The sequence below is a fragment of the Vulpes lagopus genome, chromosome 1 (genome assembly GCF_018345385.1).
Source record: "Vulpes lagopus strain Blue_001 chromosome 1, ASM1834538v1, whole genome shotgun sequence".
In the NCBI taxonomy this organism is placed as follows: Eukaryota; Metazoa; Chordata; class Mammalia; order Carnivora; family Canidae; genus Vulpes; species Vulpes lagopus.
The window spans coordinates 91,521,669-91,547,641 of record NC_054824.1 but is presented as its reverse complement, the minus strand read 5'-3'; the positions used below and the strand labels follow the sequence as shown (position 1 = coordinate 91,547,641).

At 38.7% G+C, this 25,973-nt stretch overlaps 1 protein-coding gene across 8 annotated transcripts in view; it reads left to right on the top strand.

The window, feature by feature from the left end:
* BBX (BBX high mobility group box domain containing) overlaps positions 1-25,973 on the top strand; it is a 271,785-nt gene that overhangs the window by 143,543 nt on the left and 102,269 nt on the right. The gene's annotated exons all lie outside the window — the stretch shown is intronic.

The window sequence follows — 25,973 nt, the reverse complement described above, 5'->3', positions numbered from 1 at the left end:
AGTTGGAACTGGCATTTTAAAGGAGAAAGTCTGGTAGCAATGAACAGCTCTAGTAAAAAGGTCAGGCCTGAATCCCAAGGTGGGGGGGTCTAGGAAGGTTAAAATGAGCAAGTGTGTACCATAACATAATTCAGGATTTTAGATGCTTCCTGCTGAGCCCGTAAGTATTACTATGGCCAGAAGGCACAAGAAAGTTTTATTTGGGGATGATGGCTGAAGCCAAACTTTGCCCATTGGCCACAGGGGCTGTTTGTAGGAAGGTCTAGAAAAGTTGTGTACAGAGCAGAGTTGAAGAGTGGCATAATGAACACATCTAGCTTTCCTGTTTTAACTAGAACTACCTCTGAACAGACTTAATTTACCATCTCAAGGAGTATCTCTTCCCAAGGCAAATTTTTCAGAAAACCAGGCTTTCTAAAAAGAGGACAAGGAGTACAAGTGGCAGTAGACTGGCAAAAAGCAAGGGTGAAATGATTTCAGTTAAAATGAGAATGTTGATTGGCTTGACTCTGGTGACAGCGAAATGATGAAAGCTTTAGGCCATGTTGCACCTGATAGGAGGAGGCTGCATTTTCAGTAAGGAACCACTACACCCATGATTTATGTAATATTTATAGGAGACATTTGTGATTCTACTGAATTACTATTCCAGGTTTTTAAAGACCCCTTCAGGTGTTGATGGGTTCTGCAAAACCTGCCGCACATGTAGATAAGGGACACTCAGATTTCAGCTTTCTCACTAAGTGATTATTCTATTTTTTAAAAAGTACAGATTTATAATTCCAGATAATCTTTGATTAATTGAACAAATTAGATCTTTGTTGCTTTTCTGGAAGTTTTAGATTTGCACTTCATGTTTTATAAATGCCCATCAGCTCTCTGCATTGCTTGGCTGAATAGTTGCAAAACCATTTCATACTTTGTTTTGGAGTGTGCATCTTTATGTGTGCATTTTGCTGTGGTGGTCCTCCCTTACTGTAATAATTTTTAAAGTGACTGAATAGTGGAAGCATGATGGTATTGCAAATAAATAATGTTTTAGCAACTTCTTTTCACGAGGTAAACCAATTTAGATAGCTCATAGGTAATCAAGACAACCAGACATAGAAATATTAATAGGCATAGAAGATTTATGACATTAGGACTATAAGTGATCAGAGGTCACATAGAACTACTCAAGTTGATTGAAGATAACAAGAATATAGTGTAGACAAGCCTTCCATATTCCTGGGAATGGGAGGGGTGGAGTGGGGTCATGGTGGTGTTGATTAATGTAGTCATAGAGGAAAATGCCCTATGAAGCTTATTTTTCAGGGAGTTTAAATTATTTTTAAAGTATGATTTTTTTTAATATATTAGGTTTATTTAGAGTACTGATTCTCAACTAGGGAGTCATACCACCTCCCAGGGAGTGTATGGACATTTGTGAGACATGATTTATCTCCGCTTAGAGGATGCTACCACCTGGGATTGGGGGTGAGGGTGGCAGGAAGTGGTAGGAGCTTGAGATGTATGTTGTTGACTCAGCAGCAAGTGAAACAGCCTTGCCCAATAAAGAATTGACCCACCCAGAGTCTCAAAAACTTCCTCTAAGAATGCTGAGTAAGAGTAAGAAATGCTGATTTAGAGTATAGATATTCCTGCAAGAATAGAACCAGATAAATAACGGGAAAAGTTTCTGTTCTTTAGACTCTGTGGATGCATCTGCTACATACATAAAAAATAAGGTAGATGGTATTGCAATCTGTTGAAATTCTGGAGCCATCTACACTTACTATTTTATAAAAGGCAAATCATCTTGTGGATAGTTTTACTCAGTTGCTTAACTGAGGGTAAATTTTATTTCCCAGTCTCAGAGTAAAACTAGCAACAGGGGGGCTATAGATATAAATTTCCAGAGTCTAATGCCTGCTGGCTATAAAAGCCTCATAGAAGAGGCTACACTTGTATATACACCTAAAACGTGTTCTCAGCAGCTACTGATAATGCAATCAAAAACAAAATACAATGACACGCATTTGACATTCTTTATAACAGTGCAGTGTAATGAAATCCAAAGGATAATTTGTAGTTAGGGAGGGAAAATCAGGTTTTATAAATGTACTATAGAAAAAACTTAAAGGCAGATGTTGAATACTTTCATGAAGATGTTAGGAACAGGGGTGGGGTGGAGTAGTGGGGTTGAAAGAAGGAAAGAAGACTTAAGGTGTTAGCAGCTTTTCTGAAGGAAGGAACATTTAGTGGTTTTCCTTCACTGTTTTTGCATTATTGAGAGATTACAGATGATTCACTGTGATTTCTCAGACATTAGTCTCCAAGTTTAATTATTTATTTCTAGGGCAGGTCATTCATGCATTTATCACTTATTGAATGCTTTCTATGTAGTAAGTTTATTTCAAGTGTGGAAGACAACCCTGCAAACATAAACATTTCAATCCAAGGTGATAATGTCATAGTAGCTGTATGAATAAAGTACTGTGGGGCCCAAGGAATGCATGCGGTCCAGCAAATCAACTTTTGGCCTTTGATCACAATATGAAAATCACATAAGTTACCTGAATTACCTGGAAATGAGACAGAACAAAGTTTCTACTGTCCCATGAGACCCGGAACATTGGCTAATAAGCTAGAATAACTACTATAAACCGAGAATTAAATTTGTAAAATTACTTTTAATTAGGATATGATATGTTGAGAGTCTGCTTTATTTCTATGTATGTAGTCAAGCGTATGCTTCACTTCTTAATACTCAAATCTATAAAACTTTCCACAGTAATTGAATTATAGACAAAAAAGGCCCATTTGCTGTAGTTGCAGTCATTATGTAGTGAAGCAGTTAATTTTGAGCAAGTGTGAAAAGATGTCACTTGGTCAGAGACAGGATGAGAAAGAGAAAATGACTTTCCACTGCAGCATATTGATTGGGTATCTCAGAAGCCTGCCACTTTGTTCTCTATTAAATTACACTTAACATATTTGATTTTAAAATAACTTATTGGCTTTCTTTTTTGCTTATAAAATTATGCATGTCAAAAACACTGAAAAGCTTGAAGGCAAAAATAGAAATCACCCTCTGCATATACAGCTCCATTGCCATTATGAACATTGTAGTGATTATTCTTCCAATTTTTTTTCTAGACATGGATACAGTTTGTTTTCTTCTATATTAGAATTATGGAGTATAAATGTTACTGTAAATGCATTAAGGAAAATGTTTTTTTCACTCTCTGATTTTAGTGTCTAATTCCCTATGTCCTTTCTTGTTAGAATTTCTCTCCCATTTTGGTGTTTTATATGTATTTCATAAAGATGGTGAGCTTTGAGGATTGATATCTTAGGGAGTTATACATGTTACAAATGGATACTTCTTTATGTGTTCCCTATGTATCTGTAAAATCACTGCCATTTGATAAGGTTGGGAGGCAAAGTTTTCTTTTTCAGGGAAAAGAAAATAGCTATTTTGCTAGAGAGGAAAATCTTCAGAGCATTTATAAGGATTTATTTATGCCAGTGTTTGCCTGATGCTGACAGAGTGACACTTTTGGTTATCATTCTTTCATTCTGTTTCCTAGGACTTTACTGCAGATGCTGTGAGCTTCCTGCATGTTCACATGCTTAGGGGGTAATGCTCCTTTTTGAAACTAAGCTATCAGGCTATCACTCAAGAATGTACTAAGTGTTGGCTTTATGAATGAGTCTCAAAAGTTAGATTTGGCTTTTGGGGACGTGTTGAGACAAAACCATATTTTATGAGAGCATAGAATACTCTGCTGCCCAAGTGCAGATCCAGTTCTCTAATACCTACCACTCTTGTCAGCTCTGAACTGTTTATGTGGATATGTGTGCACGCACATACAGGTGTTAGGTTTAAAAGCATAGATAGCTCTTATACATGGAACTTTTTCCTTATTACTCAGGAAAATGCTAATGTTGTAAAAGGGAGCTTTTCACCTTGGATCACAAGTCTTCCTTAGGACTCAATTAGACACTGCTGTTTGTCTTTCCTTCCTGAGTTTTAAGGACAGTTATTGAAGACAAGAGCTTCCCCCATTATTTTACCATGTTAGTGTTTCTTGGTTTTTGTTTTGTTTTTGTGTTGAAAGACCCACAAGCAATAGCTGTTGTAGTTAAGGGAAATAATTTTCAATAAATGATATAATGCTGTGATGTTTACCTTCCCTAATTGTTTGAAATGGAGCTTGGAGAGACACTAGGGATATTTTTATGGTTTTAAAATAGGCTTGTTTCATTATTGAAGCTACATGTAATTGTTAGATTTTTGTTGGAATAGAAAATGCGAAAGTTCAAGAATAGATAACTATTTACTATTTTAAAAATATGAAACTTAAGCTCTGTTTACGTTTAAGGTCCTCAAAAATTTTTTCTTACAGTTGTAGTGTACTTTTACTGAGATAATTGAATGGTTCCTGTTGCAGGAGATGCTGAATGACTCTCTAGGACTGTCTGACATCACACGGGTTGAATTGAGAGGCTCTGCTAGGTGGTCAGGTGGATGCTGTTGCTCTGAGAAGTTCCTATATCATCACAGCAGGCAGAAATAGCCCAGGCAGCAGCAGGGCAGAGCATAGGCATCTACTTTCTAGGCTACTAATTCACAATTAAATTTTAGGGAACATTTTTTTCCCATAGTTGGGAGTGGGGTGCCTAACTGAACTATTGATGTCTGCTGTGAACAGTGAGAAAACTGGTTTTCTAAGATCAAAGACAGATATTGTATTTGGAATTTGTTCAAGAAGAGTAACTTTGCAATTACAAATATACTTTTAACTGCAGAATTTTGTTATCTGTCTTCAAAGGAGAACTGCTTGTTGATAGTTAGGCCACTTCCTGCCTTTCATCTTTTTTTCTGTGTCTGGACAAAGGGAAAAAAAGTAGCTCTCTAGTAATGACAACCTTTTTTTTTTTTTTTTTTTTTTTATGAGTTGTTTTAAAACACAGGCCACTGAATTAGCTATTTTAGAAGTTGGCTCTTGTGAAAAATGCAGTTCTAATTTTGTGGTGGGGTCACTACAAATAGCTTTCAGATAACTTACTGCCAGATAAGCAGAAGAGGTCAGCGGTATAATCTATAGAGAAACTGGGGAACGGAAAATAAGAATTTATAAGCTTTCAGAGCCAGGACCTTTTGTAGACTGACAAGGAGGCTGCCAGCACGGAGAAGCAAGTTTTAAGAAATAGGAAACCCTTCTCACAGGAGACAGTATCTGACAGAGGAAAGACACTGATTTGTCAGCTTGACAGGTTCTTGTTCTCGGAATCAGCAGAAAGCTACCTTGATCCTCGTAACTAGAGGGTATTTAATCCAGTGCTTGCTATAAGGAATGTTGAGGGTGGTGCTTTGTGGCAACATTAGGCTTGTTGCAGAAGTCATACTTGGACAGGCTAAGCAAGATTTTTCTAAACGAAATTGAAGGAAGGAAGGAAATGGTGAAAAACTCATCCAGGGTTGAAACTTACCTGAGTTTGCTGAATATTACATGTAAAAGACACACCATTCCCTTTCTTCCCCAGCCTTCATTTTTCTTCATCAACTCTCACCGGTGCTGCATCTGAAGAGGATAATGCAGGTTATCCTGCCATGAGTAATGGACCCTGATTTCCACTTTTCTGATTGCTTACTATCTGCTCTAAGTAATGCCTTACAGAAATTCTCTGTGTCCCAGAGCACTCTGACTTAATGTGTGTTTGGGCAGAAGTTCCAATTACCACAGAATCCTTCATTCAACTTTCCTGATTTTTATCTTTATTGATTTTCATTTAAAATCTCAATGCAGGATTTTGCTCTCCTATATTCTGCGGCCACAAGGCTTCTTGTTGGTATGCAGTTTTTTTCCTTGAGATATTTTATTCTTTAAAATAGTAAGGAGCCTGGAGAATTGTAAATTGCCCTCAAAATAGGGCATCATTTCTTGCCTTCTGCATTCTTGAGTGACTTCTCTCATTAGGATAATAGAATAAAATCGCTCTTTAGAAGCATTTCCTATATTGATCCAGTTCATTTCAGAGACTGAAAGTGGAGGAGAAGAAATCAAGAGTTCATTCTCTTATCTTATTGTACATAAACGCGGCAAGTTTGAATTTTAAAAACAGCAGTTTACCTATTTGTCTTACTAATAATAATTCAAAGCAATCTCATGTTTGTAATTTACTACCAAAATATCCCAATAAAGCAACAATTATTTGCTCAACAGGGAGCCAAACTTTATACCAACTAAGTAAGAACATTTAGGTTTTTTTTTTTTTTTAAGATTTTATTTATTTATTCATGAGAGACAGAGACAGAGACACACGCAGAAGGAGAAGCAGGCTCCACACAGGGAGCCCGACGTGGGACTCGATCCTGGGTCTCCAGGATCACGCCCTGAACTGCAGGCAGACACTCAACTGCTGAGCCATCAAGGTGTCCCCATTTAGTTTTAAACTTAACCTCTTGTGGACTTAATTTTATAGATCTGTAAATTGATGGGTTTGGGCTCTGATTTCTAAGGTCCCTTTCTAGTGTAACATTGTGCAGTTTCATTAGTGAACTCAAATTTATAGGTCATAGAATCCAGTATCTAGAAATAACCATGAGAAGCCTTCTGGTTTGCTTCCCTCTATTATGGGAGTAATAGAGTCCGATTTTAATATAAGAATAGCTGGTCATGCTACCCCTCTCCCCTTTTAAAGATTTTCCTTATTTATTTGACACAGAAAGAGCACAAACAGGGGGAGTGAGGTAGAGGCAGAGGCAGAGGCAAAGGAAGAGGGAGAAGCAGGCTACCCACTGAGCAGGGAGCCTGATGTGGGGCTCGATCTCAGGACTTGGAGATCGTAACCTGAACCAAATGCAGATAGACACTTCACCAGACAGACACTTCACCGACTGAGCCGCCCAGGTGCTTCACCCCTTTTTTTAATGCATTTGGAAGAATTTCATCTTTTTGGTGATTGGTACTAAGCCAGTAATTTCTGACTGCAGAATTCCAAATAGGTATATAGTTACAGAATTCTGAAAGCTAGCTAGTGATAGTGGCATAACAGATTCTGTTATGTTTATGAAGGAAACAGGTAAAGCTGCTGTACATTCCTCCCCAGCCCCAACACACTTTGCTTTATCCCACCCCATAGGGAAGATTTGAAGTAATAGAGGAGAAGTTAGGATTTAGGGTTCCAAGGACCTGTTTGGTAGCAGTGATACCTCTTAAGTGAATTTCGGAATTTTTGAAAGTTGGAATAACATGGACTCCAGGATATTATTTTGGGAATAGTAAATAAAGCAAATTGTACTTGCAAAATACTTAACAAATCAGCCAAAGAGTGGGGAAAAAAATCACCCAACAAAATATGTATCTGGATTTTGTTTGTTAATATTTACTTGTTGCATAGAAGACACTAAGTGAACTCAAGAATATATAATATCATGACCCTTATAAACTACCAGCACAATGATTTAATTATAGTTCAGGCTCATAATGCTAATTAAAATGAAATTAAACCCTACTGAGTCACTTCAGCAATGCATGGGGCATGATGCTTGAAAAAGAAAAATCATAGGTAAAAGCCAACAAAAGTAATCATCATGTATTTTACCTCTGAGCCCCTTGGTCTTGAAAGGACTTAACAGGAACCTTTTTAGTTTAATCACTTTTTAGAAAAGCATTGCAGCAATTGGGCAGAGTGTACTGTTTTCCCAAAATACTTCTAGAGCCACCTACATGTAGATAAGAACCCTTGAACGGCAGTGTAGTGTGGCAGCTGCAGCACTTGTTTGAATTCTGGTGTCCAGTGTACTAGTTTCCTGCATGTATTTAACTCAGGCAAGCTCCCAGTGAGCCTCAGCTGCCTTACTTATAAAATATGGGGCAGCCCGGGTGGCTCAATGGTTTAACACTGCCTTCCGCCCATGGTGTGATCCTGGAGACCTGGGATCGAGTCCCACATCGGGCTCCTGCATGGAGCCTGCTTCTCCCTCTGCCTGTATCTCTGCCTCTGTCTGTCTGTCTGTCTGTCTGTCTCTCTCTCTCTCTGCGTGTCTCTCGTGAAAAAAAAATAATCTTAAAAAATAAAAAATAAATAAAATATGGTAATACTGGCTCCTATTTCACAGAGTCGTTTTGAGGATTAAATGAGTTAATGATTGTAGTTAGAAGAGGACCTTAGGTCCAGAAATCAAAACATAAAAGGCATACTTTGCCTCACTTTCCTCTGTGCTTTGTCATATGTGGAAATTCTGTTGTCAGTTTTAAACTATATGTCTTCCCTTATTTACAATAAAAATGTATTTTACTGATTTGTATTTTCTGAAAAGGAAGTGTTTCTTATAGTTTCTTTAAATAACAGTCTTTCTGACTTTGTAAATCCTAAGTATTAAGTATAACATATTATTATGATGGTTTCTAATACTGTGAGTCTGTGGTAATTTTTAGGTAGAAAGTTTTTTGAACTGTTCCAGAAGAGAGGTGTTGATAGAATAGTGACGGTAGTTCCCTGGACTTGGCACAGTCAATAATTTAGCACTTTCATTTGTCAAGGACAGACCCCTTTGTCTGCTGTTCAGGTAAGGGGCACTTGTAATTCCCCATTCATCTTTCCATCATGAAGGAGCTTTTCAGTGTTCCAGGTCGTTCCCCTCTTGGCACATGAATGGTTTGGATTGATGTAGAGTGGCCAGGATTTAAAGGCCCAGATTTGGCCACATTTATTACCTGTCTGAGCTGCATATTGTAGTGTTCAGATTTTTCAGTGTCATAGGCAGAGTTTTTCTCCAGATGTGGCTTGTGTGATTCCTAATAAATGCAAAAGCAGGTCTAAGGTGGTTTGATTCTAACCAACCAGTGTAGTGATATGAATCTCCTACTCTCTGGAAGTTCTACAACTCCAGAATAAAAAACACACTGAATTATTTATAAAGTAGAGAAATTACTAGAGGGCTTCGTGGCCTTGATTTGAAGCTATTAGAAATTGACTTTTTCTTTTAAGGGAAAAAAATGCTTTCCCATACACTTTTCTATTTCATTCATTCTTTTTTTTTTTTTTTTAAGATTTTTATTTATTCTTGAGAGACAGAGACAGAGAGAGAGAGAGAGAGAGAGAGAGAGAGAGGCAGAGATGCAGGCAGAGGGAGAAGCAGGCTCCATGCAGGGAGCCTGACATGGGACTCGATCCCAGGACTCCAGGATCAGGCCTGGGCCAAAGGCAGGTGCTAAACCTCTGAGCTACCCAGGCACCCCCACTTTTCTATTTCTAAAATGATGTTGGGAGAATAAAATTGAAATGTTAGAAAAGTTATTATTTTTTTTTCTTAACTACAGAGTTCTGAGAAAGTACATAGAAAGTGTTTACAATATTAGTCATTAAAAACATAGTGAAGACATACAAAATTCAAATTGTATCCAATTTCTAAAGTATAGAATCCAGTGTTAATGATTGGTAGAAGGTGGTTGGCATAAACTCTGAGGAACACAATGTAGGAAAAATACAACAGCTGTTGCAACAACTTGCTGTTGCAAGTTTTTAAAGACCACCATACTGGTAAGAAATGGTCACCAGGGTAAAGGTAGTGTGAGTGAGCGCTGTGAAAGCTGATGCATTTGTGTCTTTATCTTCCTGGTAAGAGGTGAGAAGGAGGAATGGAGGCCTATGTACTGGAGGAGTGGGGAGGAGAGCTCTGCACACTACAGGCTGGTCCCAGCTGGAGATAATCAAGTAAAATCAGAGCAGAGGGTGTCATAATGTGCCTTTAAGGTCATCTAGGCCAACCTTCTGATGCTTGAAGACCTTCCACAGTTTTTCTACTTCATCAGCTGCTAATTTTGTCCTTAAACATGTGTGGCATGAGATGGTTCTCTTTTTGCAAGGTTAAAGCCAGGATGAGAGAGTCTGAGCACCCTAACTCCCAATCTGTTATTATTATTTGTCTACTTCTCTCCATACAAAAACTCTGGAAGCAGGAAAAACAACAATATGGGAAGCTTGACAATTTTATACCACACCTGTCTCAGATCATCTTTGATCACTTTCTTTATAAGTACTGGGGCCATTCCAGTTCCGTTCTCCATTAAGCATCACTTTCTCATGGGAGCCCCACCAGTTCTTGTGAGGGTCAAGCCTGAGGTCTGACTTTCTTCCATCAGTCTCATTCCATGGACAGTTGAGACCCTATTCTAGTTTTAAATAACAGCATAGCAAGGATCTGACTAGTTCTTTTCAGGTGCTTTCAAAGGACCATTTTTGCTGATGGCCAGAGTAAGAGAAGCCAGGTCAGAGTTGACCAAGTGTACAGTGACAGGAAGCTCCCAGAACCTGGAGTTCACCCCCTGGCTGTGTCCTTGGGTATGGGTAAGTTTAGGCATTAGTTTCAGGTTAAGAGTGGGACAATTGGGGTCATGAAAGTGAAATAAGAGAATTGCCTGAATTCTCCAATGGCTTTTGTAATTGCTGAATATCCAAGCGCTAAGAATGTCATACTATTATAGACTGTCTGTTCCCTAATGGTTTGGACCACATTTGTTGCACTCTATTACATGCTGTCTAGTTCCCAAATTGTTTCATTATTATATAGATCTCATCTCACCAACAAGTCCTTTATTGGCCCAACTCATCTTTCATAATCAGTGTCATCTCTCTTAATACTAGTCCATTAATAGGTCCTTAAAAGGTTGACTTGGGACCGGGAGGTCTCCCTAGAGCAGCTACATAAGAGCTGTAGGAGGAAAGGAGGAATTGGCCCACTTCTCAAGTACTGATGTGGTTGGTAGTCATCAAATCTGACAGCCAGCTGGGATAGCAAACAGATTTTTTTTTTTTTTTCTCCTCAGTGAACCTTACCTTCCAGTTTGAGAGATGGAATGTAATGGAATATAAATAATGTGTCTGACATTTGCTTTTCGATTGTGATTTTTAATACACATCAATGACAGATTTTATTTATTTCCTTAAATCAGGGTGATAAAGCATATGTTATTTATTCCAGTTGATTCTTTTTCAAATTCTTGCCCAAACTTTTATTCTCAAACAGAATATTATTACATATTTAAAAAAAAATCCAGAGGACTTTTTTGTTGTAAATATGTTCTGAATTACTGCTTGTGCTCAAAAATCTATAAAGCAAACATGGGAAGTTGTGTGCTTCTCTGGGATTATTACGTGGCAGATTTGTTGTGCCCTTCCCTTCCTTACATGTGTTCCTTATGGAAATGATGAGCTTTAACAATATCCATGAAACTATAACCTGCCCATTGTGTTCAGTGCAGAATGCTGCAGTTAGTTGAGAAATCATGTTGTTTGTTCCACCCTGTCTTTCAGAATAATTTGATGGAGATGCATGTGCTCTCCATCAATAAAGCATATTTGTTTTGAGAGACGCAGCACTCAAGGGCTGTCAGTCATAACGACTTCTGAGAGTGCTTTAGGAGCCATAACATCAATATTTACAAAATGCAAAGTGAAGGAAAGTACACTGAGTCACAGATATACATGCTTTCTCCTTCCCTGATTCTCCCCCTCCCGCAGTGTATTTAGTATGGCTAAATCTATATGAAGCACTGTTCTAAAATACGAATGGAAATTTGGGGATTCTCTGGCTAAAGTAAATACTAAGAGGCTAATTGAATGCTAAGAAGGCTTGTAAATGAAATTACCTTTCCTTCCATCTAAGTATATTGCTTTAAAACTAAAATCAGTGATATAGTCAGATGGAGAAAGAAACCACAAAACAACAACAACAACAAAACACCTGTGTTTTGGGATTAAAGGTCAGAGCCTTTGGGTTTATCCTTGGTCTACCCCTTAATGGCACTGGGAAGATTAGGTAAATATCTCTGAGGCCTCTCTCACTCAGCTGTAAAATGGGCATAATTCTAATTATACTCACTTCTTAGGATTATATAATATTAAATAAACTAATGTATGCAGTAAAGGCTGTGTGAGTTTAAAAGTGATACATAATGGGAGATGGCAATGAAGGTAGCCCAGGAGGTTTTGATGACTGCCAGTTTTTCTTACTGGAAAATGTTCAGAACTTATTAATGAAACGAACTCAAATTTCATATTATGAAGTGCTTTATTATAAAAATCAAAAAAGAATTTTTTAGATGTGTCAGCACAATTACTGCCATCTCTAAAAAAAAAAAAAAAACCAATGTGGGCACATGGATAACACTATAACCACTGGCTGGCTGGGTCAGTAGAGCACGTGACGGACCTCAGGATGGTCAGCTCAAGCCCCACCTTGGAGGTAGAGTGTACTTAAAAAAATAAAATGCAAATAAAACAAAAAGAAAGGAACTGAATTAATGAGAAATGGTCTTAGTAGAATTAAGAATCTTGCTTAGGGGGAAAAAGATACTAAATTTGAAAATTCCTGGGTTTAGCTCAATACTTGGATGATTACTTCTCTCTAAAATCAGCTAATACCATGCTTTAATGATATAGAAGAGATTTTTATATCACTTTTCAGGTTTATATAATTTATGATTCTTTAGAGGAGCTTTTGTTTATACCATTACCTTTGTATTTAAATAGGATGCTAGAAGATAAAAATTTGGCCAGCAGAGGGAGATTTATGCAAATTAGGCTTGAGAAAGACACTCCAGGATGCCTCAGTGAATGTGTATCTTGTGGGTAATGCCCATTCTCCCACTATGAATGAGGTAAAAACAGAGGGAAGGAGGATACTAAACCATCTCATACTAAAATTGATACTAAAACTTCTAGCTATTCTTACTTCGGTGGTTTTTAAAAAAGGGGAGAAAAGCAAATGATATACAAATAGGAACTATTTTGTGTGTGTTAATTCTGATATGAAAAACTTTTAAAAACAAATGCCATACATTTTTAAAATAAAAATAAACTTTCAGTACTTGGCACGGAGGTTAGAGCACATTCAGCCCAAACACTTTAAAGCAGTATACCAGCTGAAGGGAATATAAAGCAAATGGCAAATGTTCTGAACAGGGTACTGTTATGACTCTGAATTAGCAAATAAGCACTTTGTTTCATATATATTAAGTCAGAAAAATGGAATATATTTAAGAAGAAAATTTCATCAAGTGGTAAACATACAGTTTTCTTCTTAACTCTAAGCAGAATATATAAATGTATCCAGGCTCCCTATGCATTCTGATTAATTTCCTTAGCAAAATGTGTAATCTAGTAAATAATGAGTTAACTCAGTTCGAGTGTGTCAAAGTGTAAAGCAGGTAGGCATTGCAGAAGCTAGGATAAGCTGTTTCAATAAATAACTATGACTACTAGAATAAGATGTCCATTCTTTTTTACTTTAGGAAGAATTAAGATTTTTGTTTTAATAACCATCCAAACAAGTTTTGTTTTATTAAGTAAAAAAATTTTAACTAACTTAAATTATTTGCCATCTTTTTAAAGTAAAGAACAGTAGCCTAGGAAAAAGATTTCAAGTAGAGATATCTCAGATTGGTGATTTTTTTTTTCCCCCTGAACTACTGTTTCTGGGTTTTGTCTTTTTTTTTTTTTTAAAGATATAATTAGAGATCAAGATCATGGAAGACATCCAGACCTTTTATTATTTTAAAATAAACTAAGTCATATAAACAAAAAAATTAGTCTCTTAAACTTTGATTATTTTTGATGAATTATAATACTTTTACTTTTTAAGAATACATGTGATAATTCTTGAGCCACTTGGATGGCTCAGTCATTTCAGTTCAGGTCATGATCTCAGGGTCTTGGAATGGAGCCCTGCATCAGGCTCCCTGCTCAGCGGGGAGTCTGCTGCTTCCTCTTCCTATGCCTCTGTAATGTCTCTCATTCTTGCTCTATCTCAAACAAATAAGTAGTCATGAAAAAAATAAGAATACACATGATCATTTTTAAAATTTAAAGGGGTGTATGTAAATGGATATGCAGAAGATTAAATTCTCAGTGTTAGGTGATGGATACAAGAGAATAAGGAATGGATAATTATTTCTCTTGTGAGGTCAAAATTATTCATTGAGTCATTTTGATTATTTCTGAACAAGTAAAATTGCCAGGTGTTCTGATTTAGCAGTTTGAGTATGCTAGTTGAGTGGCTGCTAGAAGTTTCTTGAGATGAAGGTCACAGAATGAGAAGAGATAACAGGGTATGGTAGGGATGAAGTAGAAGAGAAGCAGTAGCAATAAGGAGGGGGACAGTGTGATAGGAATAGAGGGCAGAGACTAGACCCGGAGCTCATTCACTGAGTAAGTATTTGCTCACAGTGTGCCAGGCTCTGTGTCAGGTCCTGAGGTCCCATGATGAACATCATACAACCTTTGTTCTGTTGCCACCAGGCCACTTCATTGTGGCTCCTTGAGTATAGAGTGTGGTAGGGACACCAAGGGAGCGCCTCTCTCAGACTAGATAGGGCCAACAGAGGCCTGAGATGAGATCCAGGCTAAGCCCTGGAGCAGGACTGAGTCCAACTGAGAGGAGACAGTAGAACATATGCTACGAGGTGAGATTCCATGGCAAATTCCAGGTGACGGCCTGTGGCTTCATGTGGGCAGAGCTTTTAAAGTGATAACAGAGCAGGGAAACCCAAGCTGTAAGAGCCAGCAGGGACCAAGACATGGAGAATCTTATGTGTTAAGTGAAGGAAGAAGGTTGGACTTTTTCCTGAGGACATTAAGGGACTATTTAAAGAGATTCATGCAGGAAACGAGCCTGAGCAGACATTTGTGGTGTCGAGAATTGAATTCAGCATAGCTGTAGTCAGGAAGACCAGACCTGTTGAATCTGTGTGATGGGGACAGAGAGGAGTGGACCACACAGATGAGCCGGAAGGGGCAGATGTGATGAGAGGGTAGCTATCTGGGCAAGAAGCCGTTGCAAAGATTGGAATTTATGGTGAAGAGAAAGAGATAATATGTACACTTTCTAGATAATTTGTGTGCAGGGGAAGGACTGTCCAGTTCTCTGGCCTACCTCCCAGATACATGGCAGCAGCAGAGGCCTGGCCCAGACAAGGTATTTTTTCTGAGAGGCTCAAAGTCAAAGATGGGAGTGTGAATAAGAGTGAGGTAGAGGAGCCAGAGCCTGTGACACAGTTGAAGGGAGTTTGGAGAGCTTTCTAGGAAATTAATCCTGGGGTTTGGAACCAAGATTAGGAATCCAGTCAGTAGTATCGTGCAAGGTAGAGCACACGAACAGTGTTAGTGCAGGCAAGCCAGTTCTTGGCTGCTCGCTGCATGGCTGGGGGTCAGGCAGTCTTCCTGGCAGCTGGAGGCCAGTTTGTACAGGGAAAAAAAAAAAAGAGGACTAGCTAAAGGGAGGGGGGATTCAAAGAAGGCTTTAGCCTTGAGAGTGTGTATGGACTGGAGGAGGAGGTATTAACCAGAAGGAGCAGGTTATCAGTAGTTCATCAAAGAAAGAAACTGAAACACTCATGGCCAAAGGTAGCAGGATAGGAGATTAAAAACCACATCATGAGAGGGAAAGAAGGAGTTGACCTTGAAATCTCTGCCTTTGAGAGAAGATGGACGAAGAAAGAATCAATCTTGGAATTGGTAGGCAGTTGGGAGAGTGTGAGAGTGTGACGCTTTCTGTTAACAGCTAGAATTGTGGTGGGAAGGGCAATGTGGAGAAATGATGGGAAACTCTGGGGGCAGATGTCCCAGGTTTAAATCCTGGCTTTTCCTCCGTGTGCTGAAAGAGTGGCTCAAGCATGTGGCTGAAGCTTTGTCATTCTTAATTCCTTCACTTATAAAAAGTGATCATTATAGCACCTTTCTCTAAGGGTTGTATCAAGGATTATAGAAGTTAATTGTTATAAAGTGTTGAACATGTAGCAAACATTCAATAAAGTTTGTTGTTAGAAGGCAATACTATATAATGGTCAAGAGCAGGACTCGAAGCTGGGACCTCCTGTTACCAGGAGTGCTAGCAGTGTGGTCTTGGACATTATAATGTCTAAAGCATTAGCAGACATCATCCATAGCTCATTAGGTGACCAGTAAATATGTGTTCAACTCCATTGTCAGTAAATGAGGAGACTCCATTCCGTGAGTTTGTCCTCTTATTATTCAGCTTCTTGCCCATGTGATAACTGTGTCCTACCCATGTGACAAATGCATAGAATAATAATCCTTTGTTAATTTGTAAACTAAAAGAGGCAAACTACAAGTTATATGTGCTTTAGTTTTCTCCCCTGTGAAGAGGAGATAATAATAGTACCTACCTCTTGGGCTCATTGTGAGTTAAGACAATAAATATAAAGCTCTTAGTTTCTGGTCCATAGGAAGCAATATATACGGAAGCATTATGTCTGTGGAAGCATTTTATATATATGTATATATCTCATTAGTATTCTTCACTCATCATCAGTAGGTGTTGAGGAGAACCTGAGAGTTTGTAATGGGAACCGTGGGTAGGGTAAGACTGGATAAGACAAGTGAGAAAGGATTGCCAACAAGCCTGAAGATTGGAAGCCATGTAGTGCATCGGACCAGGAGAGCATGTAGCACCCTGGGGCAGAACTAGAGAAGAAAAATGGTTGGACAGTTCAGAGTTTGGGTGTATTAGCAGAAGAATTATGAAAGGAAGAGAGAGCTGGTGAGCTGAAGGTCCTATGACCTGCTGTTTTGAGAGGGTAGTAAGAGTCCTTGACAACTAGCCAGGGATGGGAATAAAGCTATTAGAACATGTGTTAGACCAGTATGGACGGCTGTTTGGTGGTGACTTCAATTTCATTATATTTATTGCATCTCCTCATCAATTTGCCTGTTCTCTCTCTTTCCCTTTCTGAACAACTTTTCCTAGGTTCTTATTTTTCCTTCTCTGCCTATTTTCTTTATAAGTCTTATATCTCTTTTGACTTTTAGTATAGCGACATAAAGACAAGCATAATAAGGAAGCCTGAAAGTGTCATTTCTGTGTTTGCTTCTTTGCGTATTCTCTGAGCATCTATTCCCTGTCTAGCATGGGGACATTTGCTCTGATGGATCCAGAAAAAAGCATCTGATATGTTCATTATCCTCAAGGGTCTTTGTGGGAGGAATTCACATGAAATCATTAATGTGTATATGGTACAGAAAAATGATCATTATTACACAGTCAAGTGTCAAAAAATATGGCACAGCCATTAAATGTGGGTGGTCAGAAGGGTGCGTAGGAAAGAGATACGAGCTGGAGCAAGTAAGGACAACTTTTTAGAAATGGGAATTCAGAGAGAGGCTTCTAGAGAAGTGAGAGTGGGGAGCGTAGGGTACAGTGTGCAGGCCTTGGAGGAGAGCAGAAACCCAGGCTAAGTGTGGCGAACAGGACTGTGCCTACCCGGCAGGAGAGCACAGTGGGTTGTAAGTTGAATGGAAGGTAAGACTGAACACTTTAAACTCTTATAATGCACAGTTCACCAAGCGATTAATAAATATGTGTTCAGCTACACTGAGAATAAATGAAGAAGAGACTCCCATGAGCTTGTCCTCTTGTGCTTTAGGTTTTTGTCAATGTGATCATTACGTCCTAACATCTAATAAATACATATTAAAAAAACTTTGTTGGAGCACCTCAGTGGCTCAGTCGATTAAGCATTTGCCTTCAGCTCAGGTCATGGTCCTGGGATGGAGTGCCACATCAGGCTCCCTGCTAAGTGGGGAGTCTCTTCCTCCCTCTCCCCACCCCCTGCTTGTGTTCTCTCTCTCAAATGAATCAATAAAATCTAAGGGGAAAATAAAAACCTCCCCCAAACTTTGTTAATTTAGAAACTAAAAGAAGGCAAATGTGTTATGGTAGGCCTGTTGAAAAATAGGCATTTGGTGACTTTCTGATTAAGAATATAAACATCAACATAAAATTATAGGAAAACAGAAGTGGGCTTTCTGAGGGATGTGATGGGGAACATGTCCTAGCCTGTGACTGAATTCTGTATGTAAATAGCTTTTTCTTCCTAAGCCACCCTTTCTGGTGCTTTATCTCTTTCAAGATAGCTATTCTCTCTTTCTCTAGCCTAGAGCAGCATGCATTTTGAGAACCATGTTAAATTAAGCTCTCCTAAAGCTAAATGTCAGGGAGTGTAAGTATTAGAGATCTTAAAATACATATTCCGTCATGAGGTAAGGGCACAGGGACCAGAGCTACCAGTACAGCTAAGCCCTTCTTTGAATAGTGGGTGCCCTATTAGTATTCATGAAGAGCATATAGATAACATCTTGACAGAGTTAAAGTTTCAACCTCAAGAGCTACTGCTTTTCAATAAGGAGTGCATTTAAAGACACTCCTTTTGCATGAATAGTGACTGAATTGCTTCTAAAAGGAAGAGTATTACTTTATTGAGTGAGATATTTTTCATTTACTCTGTCTGCAGTTTAGAATTGTCATTAGAATTACAATAAATAATAAAGATTAGCAAATGTAAGGCTTTTATCTTCCAAGAATTTTAGAGTTAATCTAATTTGTCACCCAGAGTCATCAGAAATGTGCACTGGCTTGTCTGCTGTGAACTCAGACAGTGTTCGCTTCTCAGCCTCTCAGTGCTCCCTTTTGGTGTTTCCATGGCCCATTAGCTCTTTGTTCTGTGGCAAATGCCCAGAGTCAACAGATGGAAGGCTTTACCTTACATCCCCCTTTCCTCCCTAAGCGTTTGGGCTCTTCAGTGAGGCTTCCTGGTTCTAGTACAAGCTTCTCCGCTGCCAACCTTGTGACCCTAGGCAAGGCGCTTAACCCTCAGCTGCTTCACCTGGGATTCATGGTAGTATCTGCCTCAGAGGGTTCTTGTGACGATCAAATGAGATGATGGATATTATGTACAGAGCAAATACTATTTAATAAATATTAGCTGCATATGTGTATTGTTTTAAAAATTATCCATAGGAGCACATCATTCCGGGAAGTTGTTTTATGTGGTTAAGTGTTAGATGAGGAAGTGACAAGCCCTGCCATGTACCAGGCTCAGTGCTGCACCCTGGGACAGAAAAGGAAGAAACCATGGCATCTATCCTCTAGAAGTTTGCACCCTGGGTTTTTTTTTTCCTCCAGGGTGGGAGGGGTTGGCATCTATAAAAGTGACATTAAGACACGGAGAGTGCCTGCCCTAATAAGATCACGTACAATTAAAGAGCAAAAGAGTGACGGGTTTTTATTTAAGGTTTTTATAGAAAGCTTTGGAGAGGAAGGAATATGTGACCTAGGCCTTGGAGGATGAGAAGGACTTCAACAGAAAATGAGAGAATGTTAGGGTGAGCCATGATCAAAGCTGGGGTGTTTGCCAGCTTCCCTGTTGGCAAGACCCCTGTGGGAAGATAGAAGCAAAGTATGTCTTGAAAGCAGCATGACTCCCTGGAAGGAAGATTTTAAGCAGGTCAGTCTAATTTGTGTGGAACTCTAGAGCTACCACTTTGTCATTGTTTCTTTGGGTGGTTTTTCCTCTTGTCTGTCAACTTGAGAAAATGGTGAAGTCTTGCAGTCTCCGTTGGAGCCAGGAGAGGCCTTACTTGTGGTTGGAATGTGTGGTGTCTAACACTAAGATTTTGTGGGCCTCTCCTACTTTCCCCTGTCTCATTGGGTCTGCATTTCCATTAATATGATTTGGATGGGATTTTATTGGACATTTAGGAAACAATATAAACTCTAGAAGACCCCTGTGGCAGCATTAAATTCACGCCATGTTTTAAAGACTGAAGTGTACTGATTGCCAATGTTGTAAGACAAGATGCTAGAAAGACTGAGAGGATCTAACTCACAAAATTTATGACTGTGCCACGGAACTGTTTCTGACTGTGTATCACTCAGACAAAGGAAAGGAAACTTTCCATCTTTCTCTTTCAGTTTCAGAGTCTGGGGATTATGTCATCTGGGAAGCACATGGACCTGTTTAAATGGAAGACATGTGTTCCCTTGAACAGCATCTTTGGCTGAGACAAAGCCAGCAGATGCTGCCGGTTAAAACCCATAGTCCCTCTCAAAAGCTTGTGGGGAAAGGGAGGATTTACCAACACAGAATGAGAATGTTCTGGGCGCCAGATTTTGTGCTCGGTATTAAATATAAAATGTGGGCGCCTGGGGGCTCAGTTGATTAAGCATCTGCCATCCGTTCAGGTCATAATCCCAGTGTCCTGGGATCGAGCCCCGCATCCGGCTTCCTGCTCAAAGGGGCTCCCTGTCCCTCTACAGCTCCCCCTTCATGTGCTCTCTCTAGCTCTCTGTCCATCAAATAAATATAGAAAATCTTTTAAAAAAAAACCATAAGAACATGCTCATGGCAGAGCTGTTATTGTTTTAACATATGAAGAAAGATCATCAAGATTAATAACTTCATAAAGAAGTAGTTCATGGTAGACACAGGATTCTAAATGAGGCCTTACAGCCTCCAATGTCCATAATTTTCTTTTGTCAAGTGTGATGTTTAGTTTGTACTGTTTCTTCTGTGATATTTCTTCCTTAAACTTCGTCAAAGTTTGACCTCAGTAAAGTCTTCATGAATGGGCTTGCTTTTGAAGAGTACATTACATGAAATTTTTTCTAATTTATCACCATGTTGATTTGTATTTAGTTCAGAACAATGATTTATCTAATTAGAGTCACTCATCTTGGCATAGGAAAGGGCACACATGGGTTGGTTTGTTATTTCAAGATAAATAAATATTCAGTATTTTGGATAAGGACCTTCAGCTTCTGTCATTTGACAATTTCAGCAGCATAATTTGATGATATTGAGTCTTTCCAGTAGAGTCCACTGATAGGTAAATAACCTGTTTTAGTTACTCTGCAGTTGCAGAATGGAAGACCCCTTTTGAGTAAAGTCTGCCAGTTGCTTCATTTATTGTGTGTAGATTATTAGCTTAATTTGTCCTTGGTCAAGGACAAGAAGCCAAACTTTATTATATGTAGTGCTTTTAATGGAAAAATAATAACAAGTCTAGGCCTCTGTTACTATAAAAAAAATTAACAATTTTCCCTCCTTATTGTTGAAATAAGATGAATGATGGACTTAAGCCTCAAAATTCTGCCTTTATTGTCTCTTCTAATTTTTCTTCATCGTTTCTTTCATTCTTCTTTTTTGTTTTCTCATTACTTCTGAGTGATAATCCAGGAGCATCATTTCCCCTGACTCTTTTCTTTCAGCAGCTTGAAAACTGACCTGTAAGGAATTAAAAAGTAATTAGATAACTATAAATTATTAAAGTATTTAGTTGAGGTATTTCGTAGTCAGTACATCAGTTATATTTTCCTGACTCTTGTCTAAAAAGTATATTATGTCCAATTCGCTTGTGCACTTTTTCATCTTTCATTTATGCTAAAAATACTTCTTTCACTCTTACTTTGTTGTAGGCACAGTGTTGGCGGTGTCCGTCTTGTTTCTTCCACGGCTCTGGGGGCTGATGGTTCTTACCTCATGCCACCTGGACCCATGTGCACAGTTACACATAGTTTTTTCAGCCCCCCTTTCTTCAGGGAAGAATATTTGAATTCAGGGGAATGAGCAAGTTGGGGGTTAATTTTGAAGCCATTTGAGTGTATAAAAACAATGAATTATCACCATTATTTAGCACAGGGGTTCATATGGTTGCTTGCTTGTAACAACCCTCACAACTAACTGATCTCGATATTCTGCTGGGCCAGGATGCTTCTGAGTATATAAAACCAAGTAGTCTTGGATTATGAAGAAAAAGAAGCCTATAGTGAGGGAGATAGAACATACTCAAATAATTGTAATTCAAGGGAACATGTCATGTCATTAGCAATATAAAGTCTAGTGGATTTCTGGGGAAGGAGAGATTAATTTGGGGGTTTTAGCAGAGACATACAGTTTCTGTAGTGGCATGTCAGCTACATGGGAAAGAAATCACATGTGAATGTGATTATTCTGAACCCCAGAGCCACATATACCATTCATTAATTCTTGATGTTATGTTTTCTCTTTGAATATTAAAATTTTATACACACACAAAAGCACATATACTTAAACAATTCACATATAATTATATTACATAATCAAAATCCTTGAGGCTAAAAGATCTATTTTTCTCTAGACATTGGCAATCACTTTGACCTCTCCAGTTGATACATCTGCTTGATTTATAGTTTCCCATTGATTTCTTTTACTATTTAAAAAATGTGTTACCTAAACAAAGATAGGATCATGATGGTGGAGCAGGATGATTCTGAGCTGACCTCCTCCCATGGACACATCCAAACTACCACTGGGTATGGAACATATCTCTCTGAAGACTTTACCTGACGACTAGCAGAACACTCTTCCACAACTAAACATAGAAAAATCCACACCAGGAAGTATAAGTGGGGCAGAGACACAATAGAGTTATCACCAACAGAGATTCTCCCTGAGAAGCAAGGAGGTCCAGCTCTATGTTGAGCAACCACCCACCCTGGGAGCCTGCCCCAGGAGGATGAGCCCTCATAATGTCTGGCCTTAAAAGTCAACAAGGCTTGACAACAGGTGAGCGGAGGGCTATAGCCCACTAGTGCTACCACAGTAGTCATGGCAGGGCATTGCAGCCAGCCAGGCTGGGGCCAGCCCCTTGTAGCAGTACACCTGCAGCTGTCAGAACCTAGCCACTACAGGAGAGTATACACAGCCCACTCAGGGGATACGCCTGGAACACTTGGTCCTGGTATCCAGTTGGCATTGCACTTCTGGGCCCCACAGAAGTGGGGGTGCCAACTGCCAGATGCCATGAAAGTGGCCATGAAGGTGGCGGAGGCCACCTTCACTCCTTCAAGACCAGGAGACTAGCTGACCTACTAATACAGACAAACATAGAAAGTCAAGCAAAGGCATATGCTCCAAATGAAAGATAAAACCTCAGAAAAAGAGCTAAATGAAACAGAGATAAGCAGTTTACCTGGTAAATAATAGTTCAAAGTAATGGTCATAAAGATGTTCGCCAGACTTGGGAGACGAATGAGTGAGTCCAGTGAGAACTTCAACAAAGAGAAAGAAAATGTAAAAAAAGAACCAATCAGAGTTGAATACAATAACTGGATTGAAAAATACACTGAAGGGAATCAACAGCAGATTAGATGATGCAGAACAGATTGGTGTTCTGAAAGTCACGGTGGTGGAAATCACCCCAGCTGAAAAGAAAAAGGGATTAAAAAAATAAGGATGGTTTAAGGAGCTTTGGTTATAATATCAGGCATACTAACATTCCCATTATAGGGATCCCAGAGAAGAAGACCAAAAGAGGCAGAAAACTTATTTGAAGAAATAATAGCTGAAAACTTCACTAACCTAGAGAAGGAAACAGATACCTAGGTCTAGGAATCACAGAGAGCCCAAGACCAGACACACTCAGAGAAATCCACACCAAGGCACATCATAACTAAAATGTCAAAAATTAAAGAGAATCTTAAAAGCAGCAAGAGAAAAGCAACTAGTTACATAGGGAAGGTGGTACCCCATATAAGACCCATCAGGTGATTTTTCAGCAGAAAAATTTGCAGGCCAGAAGGGAGTAGCATGATATATTCTCAAAGGGTTGAAAGGAAAAAGCCTAAAACCAAGAATAACCTACCTGGCAAGAATATTCAGAATTGAAGGAAAGATAAAGTTTCTTAGCCAAAATTAAAGGAGTGCATAAGCACTAAATCACCCTTAATAAGAAATGTTAAAGAGAAATGGAAACAGCCATAAAAAAAATGTTTTATCTCATAAAATACTGGGACCCCCATATGCATTTAAATACCACTCAGGCAGCTCATACTGAAGTGATTAATAAACCACAAAAATAACCATTTCCTCTTCTCTCTATATAGCCATTGGTATTTTTGGAAATTGTATTGCCTGTGCCAAGTTTTATTTGTAGATAGAATGAGAATTGTTAAATGGTCTATCAATTCACAAGAAATCTTTGTTCCTTTATTAAGAGTATACCAAATAGGGATTCTCTGGGTGGCTCAGCGGTTTAGCGCCTGCCTTTGGCCTAGGGCGTGATCCTGGAGTCCTGGGATCGAGTCCCATGTTAGGCTCCCTGCATGGAGCCTGCTTCTCCTTCTGCCTGTGTCTCTGTCTCTCTCTCTCATGAATAAATAAATAAAATCTTAAAAAAAAAGTATACCAAATAACTAATTCCATTTAGAGTTTTCAGTAACTTATTATATCCTTGAGGGAGCCACACAAATCATATAATTGTTTCAGGTATTCAGCAGAAGTTTCTTGCTGAGAAGACCGTATCTCTCCCTCCTTCCTTTGACTAGACAAAGCTTTTCATAAATTGATGAAGATTTTTATCAAAATGAAGATTTTACTTCAGCACAAGGAGTAATCTGAATGTTTATCAATAATGGAATGTTTGAGTAAATTGCAATACAATTTTATTTTGGAATGTTCTATAGTTATTACAAAATGGAAACCGTCAAGGTGTATGAACTTAAATGAGCATGATCTTTGCACATTAAAATTTCTGAATGTCTATGTTTACCAGTATATTTGTATATTAAAAAAGTTACACAATGGGACGCCTGTGTGGCTCAGTGGTTGAGTGCCTGCCTTTGGCTCAGGGTGTGATCCCAGGATCCAGGATCGAGTCCATGTCAGGCTCCCTGCATGGAGCCTGCTTCTCCCTCTGCCTGTGTCTCTGTCTCTCTCTCTCTCTGCGTCTCTCATGAATAAATTCTTTTTTTTTTTTGAAGTTACACAATGATATAGTCCCTAAGGATATGTAAAAATTGGTCAAAGGATAGGCAAAACAGGTTAAAGGGGCATGATTATTAACAGAAGAGAATTCAGAAATGGATTTATACACGTATAGTAATTTAGTGTAGGATAAAAGTCCCCCAGAGGAGTGGGGGAAGATGTATTATTTGATAAATAGCTTTTAATACTACTTGGCTAGTTATTTGGGAAGAAAAGAATAAGGTAGACCATGATCTCCTTTATCAGAAGCAATTACAGATTGGTCAAATATTAAAATTCTTTTTCGTAATGAAGTCATGCACTTTCTAGAAGGAGTTATTAGTGATTTGTTTTGAAATGAGGAAGACTCTAAGCATGACCCAAAGTCTGTAAACAATGAAGGACAGAGAGGATAAATTTGCCTATGCCATATTGTTTTAAAGGCTTCAGAACTGGATGAAACTAGAAACTGTGAAATCCCAGTTTTAGCAATGTGACATAAAAAATTTATTGATATCACTTTACAAGCATTTGGACAATGCACACTTACAGTGACCCAAAAAGCTACTGTTATGTGATTTTAGCAACTGTGTTTATGTTTGTAACTGTCACTGTGAACCATTTAATTGATAGCACTTTGTTGTCTTATTTGAGTATTTGCTTGAGTATGTAAAAACAATAATTTGGATATTGTTACTTGAATGAATGAGAACTGTTAAACTGGGGAAAAAAATGAGAGAATGCATGTAAGAAACTGACATGTTGGGCAGCCCAGGTGACTCAGTGGTTTACTGCTGCTTTGAGCCCAGGGCGTGATCCTGGAGACGCGGGATCGAGTCCCATCTCAGACTCCCTGCATGGAGCCTGCTTCTCCCTCTGTTTGTGTCTCTGCCTGCCTCTCTCTCTCTCTCTCTCTCTCTCTCTCTCTGTCTCTCATGAATAAATAAATAAAATCTTTAAAAAAAAAAAAAAGAAACTGACATATATAATTTACCTCTGGGCTGTGGGGCTGGGTGTGATGGAGAACAGACACCTCATTTTCTGCTATTTTCACCTTTATAATATGAATGTATATTGTTTTTATCATTGAGGAAGAAACTTTTTTTTTGTTTTTAAGTGAAAAGTAACTTAGAATTTTGGGCTTCTGAAAGACTTTATCACATTCATAAGCTGGCTACTGCTTAGCTATTTCAACCAGCCACCTATTAGGGAAAGAGCAACAGCAAAAATCCAAGACGTTTGATTCTTACAGAGTATTCATTTTCCTTAATAATGCTCCAAGCTCGGATTTATCATAGTGTAGAATGCAAATTTCATGCAAATTTTTGTACTAAAAGAGGAGCCATTGGACAGTATATGGAGGGCTGCCCCTGGGAGCCCCTCTTCTGCCCTGGGAGCCAT